The sequence below is a fragment of the Vicugna pacos genome, chromosome 11 (assembly GCF_048564905.1).
Source record: "Vicugna pacos chromosome 11, VicPac4, whole genome shotgun sequence".
Classification (NCBI taxonomy): domain Eukaryota; kingdom Metazoa; phylum Chordata; class Mammalia; order Artiodactyla; family Camelidae; genus Vicugna; species Vicugna pacos.
Window position 1 is genome coordinate 79,971,032 of NC_132997.1, and position 16,753 is coordinate 79,987,784.

Sequence of the window (16,753 nt, forward strand, 5' to 3'; positions counted from 1 at the left end):
CATTTCCCTTTCCCCCCAGTCCCTGGCAACTACCAGTCTGCTTTCTGTTTCTATGTATTTATCTGTTCTGGATATTTTATATAAAAGGAATCATATGGTGTGTGTCTGGCTTCTCTGACTTAGCATGTTTTCTAGGTTCATCTCGGTTGTAGCATAGGTCAATATCTCATTCCTTTATATGGTGCAATATTCCGTTGTCTATATACACTGCAATTTTTTATTCATTGAAGAACATTTGGGGTTCCACCTTTTTGGTGGAATAGTGTAATAGTGCTGTTATGAACATGTGTGTGCATATATGTCTTCCAGTATCTGTTTGCAGTTATTTTGGATATGTACCAAATATATATGTCCAAATTTGGAGTGGAATTGCTGGATCATATTGCAGCTCTGATACTTTTTGAGGAATCACCAAATTGTTTTCCATAGCAGCTGAGTATTTTATATTCCCACCAGCAATGTACAAGGGTTCCATTTTTTTTTCGCATCTTCACCAATACTTGTAATTTTCTGTTTTTCTTTTTTGAATAGTTATCGTACTGGGTATGAAGTGGTACCTCATTGTGTTTTTATTTGTTTTTCCTTAAAGACTAATGATGTTGATCATCCTTTCATGTGTTTGTTGACCATTTGTATATGTATTTTTAGAGCAATGTCTATTCAAATCCTTTGCGTACTTTTTAATTGAGTTGTTTGTCTTTTTGTCATTGGACTCTTAAGAGTTCTTTATCTGTTCTGGATACTAGGCAGCTGTCAGATACATAATTTGCAAATATTTTTTCCTGTTCTGTAGGTTGTCTTTTCACTTTCTTGATGATGTATTCTGAGGCACAAAATTTTACAATTTTGTTGAAGTCTAATCTATTTTTTATTTTGTTGTTCATACCTTTGTTGTCATGTAAAACAACCCATTTCTAAATCCAAGGTCTTAAAAGATTTAACCCTAAATTTTCTTCTAAGAGTTTTATGGTTCTAACTCATATTTAGCTTGTTGATGCATTTTGACGTAATTTTTGCATAATGATGTGAGACAGGGGCCCAACTTCATTCTTTGGCGTTTGTTTATCTAGTTGTCCAAGCACCATTTTTGAAAAGGCTGTTCTTTTCCCTATTGAATTATCTCAAAACCCTTGTCAAAAATCAATTGACCATCAGAAATAACTGCTGGTAAGAACTGGATCTATTTTCTTTTAGGCTATATGCATGTTTTTTCCATCTCTTTTATGTAAAAATAAAAAGCTTTAGTTTTATGAGTACTTAGGTACAATTTCTGAAAAAGTTAGTGTTAAAAAACCTTATATACAGTAACATTCATTTATTTTTTTCACATAAAATTCTGTGAGTTTTGGCAAATTTATAGACTCATGTAGCCACCACCACAATCAGGATACAGGTTGGTTCCCTCAGTCTCAAAAATTTCTTTGTGCTACCACCTTGTACTTCTGAACTCTGGCAACCATTGAAATGTGTATATATATATGTGTGTGTGTGTGTGTGTGTTTATATATATAAAATGTATATAATAAAAATAGAACAGGAGTTGGCCAACTTTTTCACTACAGGGCCAGATAATAAATATTTTAGGCTTTGCTGGCCCCATGATCTATGTTGCAACTATTGGCAACATGTAAAGGAATGAAAATGATTACATCACAATAAAACCTTATTTGTAAAAACAATCCTTGAACATTGATTCCTGGGTCCAGCCCCCAAAGGTTCTGATTTTAGTGATCTGAAATGAGAACTGAGCATCACGTTAAAAGCTACCCAGGCGATTCTAATGTGCAATTAGGTTTGAGAACCACTTATTTAAAAGAAACTGTGATATGGAATTAAGTTAAACAGAAATGTTGAGAACCTAAAAGTGATAGAAATGTTTATATCAATTCGTTCTCTAGAATGAAGCCTCAGACATATAAAGAGAAGCAGCAATGAGAGATGACAAGCATTGTTATGATTCTTAACAACCTTCTAGATATAAGTATAGCCTTGTGAGACCCTAATCTTTGTTTGCTTTTTGGAGTCTGACATATCTGTGTAATCTCACAATCCTTTTATCCTCAAGCTATTTTTTTTTTGTCATTTGTAATCAAAGGTACTCTGTACTGTTTATGTATCAAAATTTATTTGGGATATTATAAATATTTCTACTATATAAACTCATTTGCATTCCCCCAAGTGACTAGCCAGAAGAAGCAAACTGGGTCCTAAAACGTCTGAATCAAATGTGCAAAAATGCCACAATACTTCAAAATGAAGGTGAATGATTACAGTCTTGAGTCCAAAAGATCAAGAGAGAGTTGAATGATTTGGGGACTAGCCCAGGTCTTCAAGACTCAAGAGTTAGCTTCTGTCCTGGTTAGGTTAGGTCAGGTCTCCTTACTTTGTACCCCAAAGGCACTTTTGGCATCTCTTTATTGCTGCAGTTGTCTCAGGATATGGAAATTATTTTAATTTTTTCTGTAACCTCTTTAGAAAATAACCATAAGTAGATTGCACAATAAGCTTTATTTTAAAATAAAACCTTTTCCCCCACCTCTTAAACTTGTAGGTTTGCTTTCTGTGCCTGGACGCTGTTTTGTAAAACTCTTATATCTTTTGAAAACAGTCCCAAACGAATTCCTAAAACAGTCTTCCATGGCCTCCTTCAGCCTCCTGTCCTCATATATTTTCTTATTCCTTCCATATTCACTCTGCCCTTTTCACTAAAAATGATACCGTCTTTTATGTAGGTGGTCCAAGAAAGACTGAGAAGTGGATGGTGAGGCCCAGATTGTTAGGAAGGGGGTGAGAGGTGTAGAGGTTAGATGCTGGGGAACACTTCAGCATTAACTTTTTCCTCATTGCATCATTCTTTGCGAATAGACATCATCTCTATGGTCCTGTGAGCCTGGCACAGGGTTTGGCATTTGATAGATAGTCGGCAAATATCTTTTTGTTATTTGTTTTGATATTCTTTATTTTTATTCTTTTAGATGTAGAGTTCACACTCGGTAAACTTCATCCCATTTAATTGTACAATTGAATAAATTTTGGCGTAAAATGTTTTAATCACTTCAGAAAGTTCCCATTTGAACCGTGTTGTCAGTCTACTTACCCCAGCTCCTGGCAACCATTGATCTGATTTCTATCTCTATTGTTTTGCTTTTTCCAAAATGTAATGCAAACATGATCATATGTATATATGGAAACTTTTGTGTCTGGCTTCTTCCATTTGGCACAATGATTTTGAGATTCATTCATGTTGTATGTATCAGTTCCTTTGTGTTATTAAAAAGCATTCCAATGTATGGATGCACCACAAGTTGTTAAATATATTCACCAAGTAATGGGCACATTTTGGTTGTTCGTAGTACACAGTTGCTGTGAACATTCTGGTACAAGCCTGGTACATGGATATGTTTTCATTTATCTTGGATAGATACTTATGAGTGGCATTACTGGGTTGTATGCGTGCATGTTTGACGTTATAACGAGTTCCCGTATTGCCAAAAACTGGTGGTTGATGCTTAGTGTATTTTATTTTCATGTGTATATTTGCTTTTCATATATCCTTTTGTAAAATATCTGATTAAATCTTTGCCTGTTTTTTAAAATAAACTTATTTTTGAGTAAAAAAAATATCAATTGGCCATAAATGTATGGGTTCATTTCTGGACTCCCAATTCTATTCCATTGGTCTATAGGTCTTATTCTTATGTGAGTATCATACCATTTTGATGACTGTAGCTTTGTAGTAAGCTTTGAAATTGGGAAACGTGAGTCTGCCAAATTTGCTTTTGTTTTTCAATATTGTTTTGGCTATTCAGGGCCCCTTAAAAATTTCATATGAATTTGAGGATCCACATTTCTACTTCTATAAAATATATCTGTGGCAAATTAATGTAAAACTTCTTTTCACAGAGATTTCACTGAAGCTATAGATCACCTTGGGCGGTATTGCCATCTTAACAATATTAAGTTTTCCAGTCCACAGACACAGGATATCTTCACATTTATTTAAATCTTATTTACCTTTTTTGAGCAATATTTTGCAGTTATCATTGTACAAGTCTCTCATCTCCTTGGTTAAATTTATTTCTGAGTATTTTATTCTTTTCAATGCTATTGTAAACTTAATTGTTTTCTTAATTTTCTTTTTGTATTGTTCACTGCTGGTGTATAAAAACAGAAATGATTTTTTATTGAAGTTTAGTTGATTTACAATATTGTTAGTTTTTTTTAACATTTTTTATTGATTCAATATTGTTAGTTTTGAGTGTACAGCAAAGTGATTCAGTTATAGATACTTTTTTAAGATTATTTTCCATTATAGGTTATTACAAGGAGTTGAATATAATTCCCTGTGCTATACAGTAAATCCTTGTTGCTTATCTATTTTATGTACAGTAGTGTGTATCTGCTAATCCCATACTCCTAATTTATCCCTCTCTTCCCTCTCCATTCCCCTTTAGTAACCTTAAGTTTGTTTTCTATGTCTGTGAGTCTGTTTCTGTTTTATATATAGATTCATTTGAATTACTTTTTAGATTCCACATAAAAGTGATATCATATAATATTTGTCTTTCTCTCTCTGACTTACTTTACTAGATACAGTATTCTTTAGGGTCATCCATGCTGCTGCAAATGGTGGTATTCTTTTTATGGTTGAGTAATATTACATTGTGTATGTGTGTGTATATATGTATGTATTTATGTATACATACCACATCTTCTTAAGCTAATCATCTGTTGTTGGGCACTTGAGTTAAGACACAACTGTTTTTTAACTGTTGACATTCTACCTTGAAATTTGTTGAATTAGTTTATTAGCGTTAGTTGTGTGTGTGTGACTTCTTTGGGATTTTTCTATATGTGGAAGCAGGTCATGTATGAACAGAACTAGATTTATTTCCTTTCCAATTTGGATACTCTTTATTTCTTTTTATTGCCTAACTGCTCTGAATGGAACTTCCAGTACAATATTTAATAGCAGTCATGAAAGCAGGCATCCTTGTTATTGTTCCTGATCTTAGGGGTAAAGATTTCATTTTCCTTCATTAAGTGTGATGCTAGTTGTGGATTTCTCATAAATGCCTTTATCATGTTGAAGAATTTCCCTTCTATTCCTAGTTTTCTGTGTTTTTATCACGAAAGGCTGTTGGGTTTTGTCAAATGTTTTTTCTGCATCAATTGAGATGATCCTGTGTTTTTTCTCTTCACTGTATTAATGTTTATTACATTGGGTGATTTTTAAACTGAAGTACAGTCAATTACAATGTGTCAGTTTCTGGTGTTTAGCACAATGTCCCAGTCATGCATATATATATGTATATTCATTTTCATATATTTGGTTTATTTTCTTATGTTGAACTACCTTTGCATTTCTAGGATAAATCCCATTTGATGTATATTTATTTTTTTGTTCAATCTGAAGTATTTTGTTGAGTATTTTTGCATTCACAATTATTGTCTGGTTTTCTTTTCTTGTGATGTTTATTTTTCTGACTCTGATACAAGGGTAATGCTGACCTTATGGAATGAGTTAGAAAGTGTTCTCTCCTCTTGTCTTTCTTTTGAAAGGATTTAAGGATTGCTGTTACTTCTTTAAATGTTTGGTAGAATTGACCAGTGAAGCCATCTGGTCCTGGACTTTTCTTTCTTGGAGTTTTTTAATTGTATTTTTTAAATTCTTGATTCAGTCTCTTTACTTGTTACAGGTCTGTTTAGATTTTCTATTTCTTCTTCACCCAGTTTTGATAATTAGTGTGTTTGTAGAAATTTGTCCACTTCATCAAGGTTTTCTAACTTGTTGGCATACAACTGTTCACAGTATTTTCTTCTATTCGTTTTTATTTCTGTGAGTTCTATAGTAATGCCCCCCACACACATATATAACTGTTTTTCAGAGTTTTTCACACAAAGGTGATGTGGACAGCCTTTCTTGATTTTTGGATGTTTTTGTGGAGGGATAGTCTCTTAGAGCTACTTACTCCACCATTTCTGTTTTTTAAACTAATTCATAAATATACAGCTGGATGAATTTTTGTCTTTTCAAAAGGCATACACACATCTGTATTCACCCTCCAGATCTTTTTGTTTTGAAATAGATTTGTGTCTTACCTCGTTTCAAGAACTGCTTGTGGTGACTTATAAAAGTGCATATAGTGCTGATGAGGGAAAAATAATTTTAAGTGCGGAGAGTGGTCAGAAGGGAAAGTAAAGAAAGAATAAAGAAAACAAAACCAAGAGTAATAGTATTACCCTCAATATAAGGCATAATGTCTTACATACCTTAACAGAGGTAGGATAGAAATTAGTCCCAGAGTTCTCTAGTTGCAAATGCAAAAAGGGAAATACCATTGCTCTCTCTCTCTCTTTTTTTTTTTTTTTTGTAATGTCTGAAGGTAAAAACAGACCTGTTGTTTAGTAGATACGCAGCTATATTCAGTACTGAAGCTGGTGGAAATTTCTCCTGGAGTTACTGTAAAAGAAGACATTATTGGAATTGGTGAGAAGTGTGACTTTTGGCATCCCCGATAGTAAATGAATCCCACAGCAGGGATCCCAGGTCTTTCTGTGTGTGCACATCAAGGGGTGCCAATGCTACATTGACCAACTGCAGAGTAATGACAGCAAGTCTATGAGGGGCCTCAACGCTGCTGATTAGATGAGTGGGGAAGAGAATTATGAAAATAAGGATGGGTGGATTAATTGCCCTAAATCTTAGTTTCCTTAGCTGTAAAATAATGATAATAGTAAGTACCCAGGGATGTACCATCAAAGGAGAAATTGTGTGTGTCTGGAGTGTGGTAAGTGCTTGCTAAATCTAGTGATGATGATTGTAATTCTAAAGACTTGTTTAGAGATTATTGATGGTCTCTAGTCCCTTGGTTGAGTCACCCATTTCTTTTCACCTGCCCCTCTATTTCTAAGCCTGAACCATGCCACCAAGGCTTTCAAATGGTTTTGATGCTATGGGCCCAAAGTGGGGCAAGAGCACATGAGACTTAGGATCTTCTTAGATCTGGAGCCCCAGTCCCAAGATGAATCACTCCCAGAACTCAGTGGAGACACTGTCCATTCCTCATGGGGTGGAGGAGAAGATGACTGGGTCTGCCCCACTCCACATGCCATCCCAAGACTATCTCCTTGTATACAAATTAGGTTTCAAAAGCCCTGTGGGTACTTAGTGCCATGGTAGTAGGAATGCACACAGGCCATGGTTGCTTTTGGGTTCTGATGTATGTGCATGGCATTTATACTTTTCCTTGGGGGGTGACCACAGTCCAGATGGGTGTGACTTCCATGGCCCTGCTGTGATACAGCCTGAAGGACAGCAAGGTGCCCCCCAACCTCTGGTGGGATAAGCATCCATCTAAAATTACAGCCAAGCCTTCGCTAGTGTCTCAGGAAGAAGCACCTCTTTATAGCTGGTCATGAGTCTTTAATATATTACCCTTAAATCATTTAAAACTGGACTAGCCTGAACAGCAGTGAATATGCCAGTGCAGCTGGGAGCAATCTCGGGCGGGCCCAGGGAAATGGCCAAGATGATCTAATAGATCTTGTTTCATCTCCAAAAGTCTATCACCCTGCCTCTCTCCTCCTTATTAAACCAAAGCTCCCCACTCACAGGGAATAAAACTGCTACCTGATATTTATATATCTTCAGAGAGTGGTGTAATTCAAAAACCAGGGAGAATAGTTTAAAACTATTTATTGAAAAGGAGACTTTCTTGCATAAAATAATCTGATAGGAAACAATTACCTTATTTCTTCTAATGCACTTGGAAAATCTAGATCATTTGTAAAGCAAAGGGCAAAAAAAAAAAAAAGAAATTGATTTTTGTTGGCGTGAGGTTGGTTTTTGTCCTTTGATTAGCGGCTTGAAGCTGGTGAGTCATGTGGTGGTCCTGGTATTTCGGGGGAGGGTATTCAGACTGAGATCATAGCAGCTCTTTCTGACTTGACTTTGAACAGAATAGTGTGGGAAGTCTTATGTCACCCCCAAGTCTCTGGCTATTTGCAACCTTCTGCTATCTTTTTGATTGATCTCTCGCATTAAGCAGTCCTCTCCCCTCCCTCACTGTGCCATTCCTGGGCTCTAAGGTTATGAATGGTTTTACAACACCTAAAAAAACAAGTAAAAGTGTAAAAAGTCTGCATTCATTGTTCTAGTGCTCTTGCTTCTCCAAGCTCTGACCCCATCTGACTTCTCTTCCAGCCCACTTGCTCTCCTGCCTCCACGGTGTGAACCCTCTGCAACCTTCAGCCACGCCACTTAGCACACATCTGGGCACATGTTGACCCCTCCAGCATTTGTGCTTCTCTTTGCCTTATTCATTCTGTTAAGATGTCTACTCCTTCCCCAGGTATCTGCCCACAGGTGCTCTCAGAAGTCCCCCCCACCTCCTGCCTACCAGTGGAGCTTCTCCGCTCTCCACTGTGACTCAGTACGTACCTTATTGCACAAATAAACACCGATTTTTCCCCCCTCTCTAAATTAGTTCTTACAAGACAGAAACCATCTCCTATTCATCTCTGTATCCCTGTTCCTCAGGGAGTTTGCCATGTAGAAGCTGTCACTGGGTTCTTCTGTCACTTGCGATGTCGTCATCTAGGGAGAGACGAAAGAACATAAAAGAAGAGGGTTGGAGAAAGATCCTTTCTGGATCCTTGTTTTACGTGGAGGGACGAGGGGAGGAAGTCAGAGGAGCAAAAGAAGAACCAGGAGAAAGGTCTTAGAAGCTAAGGAGAGAGTTTCAGGAATGACATGGAGACCATCAGCTCCAAGTTTTGCAGGAAGTGAAGCTGAACAAAAAAATGAGAAAAGACTTTGGGATGCGTAGTAGGTGTATGGGTGAAGCCCAGGAGGCAGAGCTGGACTGGTCACCAGAACTGGAGAGGGGAGTGAATAGTGAGAAAATGTAGAAATGGCTCTAGACTACGGATTCTCAGTCTTGGCACCACTGACATTTTGGACTGGACAATACTTAGTTGTGGGGAGGGGGGCTGTCCTGGGTGTGGCGGGATGTTTATCAGTGTCCCTGGCCTCAACCTATTAGATGCCAGTAGCAACCCCTCACCTCCAGTTGTGACAACCCCAAATGTCTGCAGACATTGCTAAATGTTCACTGGGGACAAAATTGCCTGTGTCTGAGAACCACTGCTATACCACTGGCATCCTCCCAAACTGGCTGCCCCTGAGATGCTCCCAGAAAAGCAGTTTGCATGGTCAAACATGCAGGGGCAACACTGAGTGAAGCAGGTTCCTTTGCTGCAGGGATTCTCAGAGGCTTTGATGCCAAGATGCACCCTAGCTCTCTTTTATACTGTGAAAGACCAGTGTGGAAGAAGCAGGGTTTCCTGGAACATCTTTGCAGGACAGTATTACACGGCCCGCAAGGAGTGTCCTGGCGAGCACACTTTGGGAGACACTACTACAGATGGCGTTTACGGGAAGATGTGCCCACTGTCATTCATGCAGTCAGCACTGGGGGGGCGGAGGGGAACCTAGACCTGTTCTGTCCTAAATCCCAGCTCCCCTTCCTCCACCGTTCACTCCAAACTCCTAACCCCTGCCCGCCCCATCCAGCTGTCCATCCCTGCACCTCTCACTCAGCACAGGCCAATCCTGAGATTGTTTCCCTTCGCCTCTTCTCAAATGCCCAACATGCCTCGGTTTCCCCACAAGAAATATTACATTCAGGTTTGCCATGTCTCCCCAGATCACTGGAAACATTGCCTCATCAAGGCTGGATGGCATGCTGGAGCAAGCTCCAGTGGAAACCTGCAGACTCAAAGGACCCGAGCACCTGAGAGGGAAGGCTGCTTCCCTGCAGGGTGCTGATGCGGACAGGGTGCTGGACAGGGTGCCCTTGGATGCTCCATGCAGCTAAGCTATTCAGTTATTCACGGAACCAACATTTTAATGAAAGCTCTAATTCTCTAATTCTCTGCCTTTCAATTCTATCCTCTACCGAAGAATGGGATTCCTTTAAGAAATCGCTAAGACTGCTTTTCAATGACACATTCTGTATTCTTGCCTTCACTCTGCAGGGAGCAGGAAAAGCCCTATCAAGGCACTGGTGTTTAGGAATAAGCGAAACGTTCTGAACAAAAGCTCTGAAAAAAAAGAGGAGACTCTCTCCTGATTTTCTTCTCTCATCTTATGGGTTAGCTCTTTGAGGGGGAACTGTTTATTTGCCATTTGCGGATTTTATTATAGATGTTTAATGAGTGTTCTCTGTGTTCTCAAAAAAGGCAAGCCCTTTTTGAGGACAGAGGGGAAGCGGTGAGGATGAGGGTAGAGGGGGAGGTAAGGACAAGTCAAGGCCTTTTGAAAACCTGGGCTGTTTCGCAGCAGGTCCCCAGGGGTGAGCTCTTGGAAAGTCAGCATTCGCTGCTGGAACTTACTTTCCACTTTGGGCAGAAACTCCTCTGAAGGCCTCCGCCCTGTGTGGGGCACCCCAGGCGGCCAGTTCAGAGCACCTGCTTGGATCTAGGTGATGCATTCAAGGTGAATGTCACTCTGCCTTCTGTCGCTTTGAGTCAGCACCTCCTGTCTCCTGCCCTGCCAGTCAGAGCTGTCTGTGGTGAGCCCTAAAATGTGGCCTTCTCCCCCGTGTTGCCACCAGACACAGAGGGGCCGGTCTGGCAGTGCTCCCATCCATCCTGACAAGCAGTTGGTACCTTGTGCCCAGGGTGGGACTTCTGATCTCAGCTAGAGGCTTCTTGATGATCGGACGACTGCTGTTCTCACTGAGAGCCAGCGGGACATGGTCAACTCACTGTCTGAATGTGGCAAAGTGATGAATCGCACTCATGTTTATTCTGTGGTTTCAAAGGCAGCCATCGAATGTTTAAGAGCTCAGAGACATTAAATGAACAAATGGTTTGGTGGAGGAAGGAGAGATGGACACAACCCTGATTTGCTACCTAGTAAATGGACTTTATTTTATTTCTTATGGCTCAGGAGCATAGCTTTAAAAGACTCCCAAAGTGTGGGTAAGATTTGGAAAGTCTCAATTGTGCTCCGAATTTGAGAAGCGGTCCCTTATGCTGATGACGTCTTTGTAAGAAGATGGTCTCCTTTTCATCACCAGATTGTCCTTGAAATTAGTTGAGGCCCGGAGGCCTTAAATTAAAAGCAAGAAGTTACAATGCAGCAGACTGAATTTAGGTGCATGTGCTGTGTTTGAAATATATGAGCAGCTATTGAAAACATAATTTTAAATGAGTAGTGGGCTCCTTATTTAGCATCCCCCCCAAATGTCTGTTTATTTGCATTGAAAGCCTAAGATCCGCCCACTTAATGTCATAACAAAGGGGACAACCTTCCCCTCCCTTCACCATGACCCTGGCTTTCTCTCCAGGCCAGCCTGAGCTGGCAGGACTAGAGTCTGCGCTGATGTCATCATACCTGCTGGAACCTGTTCCCGAATTCCTGTTCCTGCCCAAGCTGGACAAGGCAGACCTAGCCCCCTGGGGTCCTGTCCCCTCCTCTTGGCCATCAACAAGTGAGGTGCCCGAGGAGGAGTGACAACTAGACCTCTTTACAAGCCCTGGGCTCCAGATCCTCCATTTCTTCCCGGCCTGGGTCTCAGGGTGCTTAAAAGGCAGCATTAAGTCCTACTGTTGCATCACACGTAATTGGTGAGTCTGCTCTCTGGATGAGGGCCCGCTCATTCACTGCAGTGATTCTTAACCCTGGATGCACAGGGGAAGCTGTGGAAATATACTGATGCCCAGGCCCTGACCCCTAGAGATTTTAATGTAATTGGTGTAAGATGAGGCCTGGGAATTGGGGGTGTGTGTGTGGGTGTGTGTGTGTGTGTTTATACAAGCTTCTCAGCTTATTCTAATGTTCAGCCAGCGTTAAGAAATATTGGCTTGGAGGGAAAAGTTACCTGTTTTCACTGCTACTATTAGGCTTTACTCAGACTAAGACAATGTGATAGGCAGACAGTGCAAAATTAGCTGTGTAGAGAGAGGGATTTAAAGACTCCAGGCATTCATGACAAAATCAGCCATGACCCTTTTTCACTCTACTCAAAATAAGAGAGATATAAAAGCTCAGGCTTACAGGGGTCAAGATTAGAAAGTACGCTTCAGAGCTAGAGGCTTGTATGTGTTGCAAATATTTCCTCAAAATCAAATTCACTCATTCATTCATTCATTCGCTCATTCATTCATGCACTGCCTACTTCTTAAGTACCTGTTTGGTGTCAAGCATTTTAATAGGCTCCCAGAGGTGCAAAGATGAATATCTTTAAGGTAGGAACTCTGAAAGGGTGGGAAGCACAGGAGATTAGGATTAATTTTCTTAATCATTGATACTTGGCTTTTCACCTGGGCTTCTGTTCCTTTGCAAATGCTGGAACCCAGCGTCTGCCCTTGAGTTTCCCTAGGACAATGACAACTCCCTCCACCCTTTCTGCTTTACCACTTGCAACTTGTCTTGTCACTGACATTTTCTCTGGTACATTTTGTATGACGATGAGTGGCATATGGGCACCTCTTTGTCAGACACACATTATCTCAAATACAACCTTCTCTCCATCCTGCCTGACTCATTTGGTGATTACAGAAAATTCATATGAATAGGCAAGGGTGCAGGGGCAGGAGAAGCATTTCAGGCACCTGGAATACTTCTCTTTCCAGCTTCAGGCTCCCGTTTGCAGAGTCCCCAGAGCAGCCTCCACCTCCAAAACTAGCAGAAAAGCAACCATTTCTGTGGGCACGTCTTGGCCGGCTAACTAGACATGACCACAAGGGGGCACCAAAGAGTTTCTAGTACTTCTGAATGCCTTTGCGTTTTTTGCTGTGTAGCAAATTGGTACACAATTAGAAACAGTGTGAACTTAGAAAAAGGGATGATGGAAGGTAAAGCTTAAGCCCCAGGTGAAAAACTGACTGGACAGCAGAGGTGATGCTCCTAGTTTTTACTTTGGTTGGAGATGTGAGGAAGTGATACCGGGTGGGGTAAGTTTCTGATTTGCTCTGGGAGCCCCTGTGAGGCTCCCTCGGAATGCTCCAATTTTTCTTTTAGAAGCAAAGGAAGATGGAGAGTAACGTACATGAAGCAGGCATTTGTTCAATCAGCCACTCACTGAGTGTGTGTAGGACATTAAGTCTGAAAGGTGGGTTGAGGGTTAGCAGGACCACACCGATCAGGGAAGGGGGTCTGGATTTTATTCCAAGTTCCATGGGAGTCGCTGAAGACGTCCAAGCCAGGGGGCTAGTGGTGTGACCTGTTTCGCATCCGGCTGCTCTGTGCGGAACAGACTCTGGGGCAGGAGCGTGGACACATCAGGGGCTGTTGCCGTGTCCAGAGACACTCAGGTGGCCTTGGTAAAGATGGGGAGGAGCACATGAACTCAGGGCATCTGTTGGTGGCAGGACCAGTAGGATTTGCTGCTGGATTGTCACCAGGCAGGTAGAGATGAGGGCACAGCCAAAGATGATGCTTGGGGCAGGGGCTGGGCCCTGGGTGGGTGGTGGTGAGATTCACGGAGGAGAAGGGCTGTGGGAGGGCCAGGTTCAGGGATCAGTGCTCTCCTCTGGCTCTGGGGTGTGTGCAGTGCTGCCACACTGCCACGTGGAGCTGCCCTGGGGGCAGCTGGATTTACGCCTCCGAGCTGGGGGAGACCAATCAATGAACAGGGCAGTTGGCACCCTCAAAATCAAGGCTGGGGACAAATTGCCTGTGTCCAGGTGGGGATGTTCACCAGTTAGGAGAAAGCGGGGTGTGTGTCTGACCCCTGGGGTTCCAGGGATGGCTCCCATGATCAGAGGGTTCTGGGTGGTGGTGGTGCAGGGATGAGGGTTGGGTTGTCTGTCAAGGCAGGACAGATCCAGTCAGAGGGGCTCAATCTCATCATGAGCTAACAATCAGGAGGCCGAGCGAGGGGTTTCCTTGAGAGGAGAGACCTGGCTGGAGGGAGGAGAGGGCTGCCAGACCGAGGTCTCAGGTGGGTGGGTGTAGATTTACAGGGAAGCCATCCAGGGAAGGAAAGTTTAGACGGGGGCATCTAGGGAAACCTTCCTGGGGTCCTTGCTGGTTGCAGTGTTGGCCCCTTCTCTGTTGTGTTCCCCCATGGCCCCTCTGGGGCAGAATAATCTAATACTCAGGCACAAGGTGACAAGTAAGGAAGCAAAGCCCTGCATCCTCATCTGATTCATTCAGGACCGCTGACAAGGCGGCTTCTGTTGGAGGAGGGGTCCTCTAGTCCGGTGGTGAGTTGTAGCTCAGGTAGATGCTAAAAGCAGTGAGCCCGCACATGCTTCAGAGAAGCAGGATGTGAGGACATCAGAGGCCCGAAAGCAGAAGCCAGAAGTTATTTCTGGGCCTTGAGATTAGCAGCGTGGCTTTGGAAAGCCAAGACATGGGATTGTTCTGTTGAGACAGAGAAATTCTAAAAAGGAAATAGGATGGGGGATTATCTGGGCGGGGAACGTTAGGGCATCCCTAACAGGGATGAAACCAGGACCCATGAAAACCTGTCCAGTCAGCAGGCAGGACACACCCACGGGTGGCCCGGGGCTCACCTTGTGTGTCTGCTGCCCTGTCCTCGGTGGGTTCCCTGTTGCCCTCCACTTCTGCAGAAGCCTGCTGGCCTTTGTTCCTTCATGTGTGTGTAAGAGATAAAATCAGGTGCCTGGCGGGATCCTCTGAGCCCTCGGCCACCCACACTGTGGAGCTGCCCGAAGTGACCTTCCTGCCGCAAGGGTGGTTCCAACCTGTGGATCTCAGCTCCTTTCCCGGGGTCATTGTGGGGAGACTCCTTGTGTTTTTCCTTTGCCTTATGTTACATCTGTTGAGAAAACCAGTCGGACATTGTACTTTATCTTGAGAACACTTGGTGGGATATAAGCAAGGAGCAAGCCTGTGGGAAGTCGGGGCCAAGCTGCGACTTCAGGCTGGGGACAGGGACTGGGGTGGGGCTTCCAGAGAAGGCAGAGCCACCGGCAGCTTCTGAAGAGCTGAAAAAGCTGGTGTGTCCTCTGCAGGCTCCTGTGAGGGCTGTTGCCTCTCTCCTGTTATGGTCACCATAAAGCAGGCTGCGTGCGCCCACCTCAGTGGGACAGAGGTCGAGGACAAAGAGGGAGCAGAGTCATCTTGCACCTGAACGATGCCCTGGGGACTCTAAATAGCCATCCTGTAGCCCCATCCAGGTGCCCGCTGCTCCCAAAATAACGGAGTGCACACATCACCGCCAAAGACGTTTTTCAGGAGAATGCCATCTCGTTACAGCTAGCTGGGGCCCATTGTGCACCCAGAGAGGAGGCAAGATAGATAAATATTTGGGGGAATGAGCATGTGGAAGAGATGAGCTGTCAGAGCGAGTGAACATTAGGCAGAATGGATTGCGTTTTCTTTTAGCTTCCCCCAGCTCAGTAACAAGATCGCTCCTGGGCCTGGGTTTCCAGGTAAGCATATCCCAGTGCCATTCATGTTCATTGAGTTCCTTCCGATCAGTGTCACCTGGGGAAGGAAAGGTGGGCACAGAGCAAGGAAGCACATTTCCTCTGTCAGGGGCAGGGAGAGGAGTGGGACTCCTGCCTTAAAGACCCCCGATCGGCTGTTGCAACACTGGACAAAGAGCAGAGGGGCGAAGGCAGAGACGTCTGCACATCAGACTTTATTTAAAGGACTTGAGACCCAGACCACAACTCTCAGACACATGGGAGCTTTCAAACCATTGGTTAACCTTTGTCAGCTAACCTTAACTTTCCTGTCCTGGTTGTTTATTTTTATTGAAGTCTAATTCACATGCCATAAAATTCACACACTGTGGGTGCACAATTCAACGAGTTTTAGGAAATGTACAGTGTTGTACAACCCTCCCTGCAATCCCATGTTAGTTTTAACTATCCTGTTTCTCTGAATGATTACCTTGCAAGGTTATGGGAGGAGGTGGTAAGGTCTGGGATGAGGGTGCACAGCCGGCCTGAGGAGAAGATAAACCTCAGGGATGGAGGTGGCAGAGCAGCCTGCACGGGAAAGAGTGAGGACAAGAACCAGCCGTTCTTATTGTGTGTGTACCGCGAGCAAGGCCTCTGTGGGACTCGTCACGTGAGTCATCACATTTGCTTGTAATACCATAACTCCAAGGGATAGACAACTGTATCATTCCCATTTTACAGATGGATAAACTGAGGATTCCAGAGGCTGAATTGCTTGTACGAGGTCTCACTGCCAGGAAGTGGCTGAACTGGGATTTGAACGCATCTCTCTCTGCCTACAGAGTCTGCATGCTCAAACCATACAGCAGGTGGCATTTGAAGACTGTGGTCTAGGCATAGACTACTGGAAGGTGACTTAAAATGCATCGGATCCTGACTGCACGCTCAAGACCTCTAATTTTGTGACTCTTGACCAAGCTGAGTTTATTAAAAAGGAAAATGAGTCTCTGCTCCCGATTGATTGTGATTTTCACTCACCCCTGGGTTCACTGTCATTTTGGCTCCTCCCGAAAAGATAAACACTACCCACTGGACTTTGTTTACTTTCCGAGGATCATGCCCTGACTCAGATAGAAGAAGGCACCAAATGTCTGGTGCTGCCCCCTGTGCCAGGAATAAAGGAACCTGACAACACACTGCTGTTTCTAGAACAGCCGGCCTGCCAGAGGTAATGGTGTCTGATGATGCCACAGTATTTCTTTCTCCCTTTCAAAATCAATCTTCAGACTACAGGCCTGAAAACCAGGTGCCACTGTCTCCTAAAGGTATGCCAGGGGTTAGAAACGGAATGCTACACACCACT

General features: G+C 42.9%; 1 protein-coding gene across 1 annotated transcript in view; it reads left to right on the forward strand.

Moving 5' to 3' along the window:
- Positions 1-16,468, forward strand: part of CFAP58 (cilia and flagella associated protein 58) — a 214,565-nt gene extending 198,097 nt beyond the window's left edge. The window contains exon 20 of the transcript XR_012077570.1: positions 16,132-16,468. The gene's annotated coding sequence lies outside the window, so the exon portion shown is untranslated. The remainder of the gene's footprint in view (positions 1-16,131) is intronic.
- The last annotated feature ends 285 nt before the right edge of the window (positions 16,469-16,753 follow it).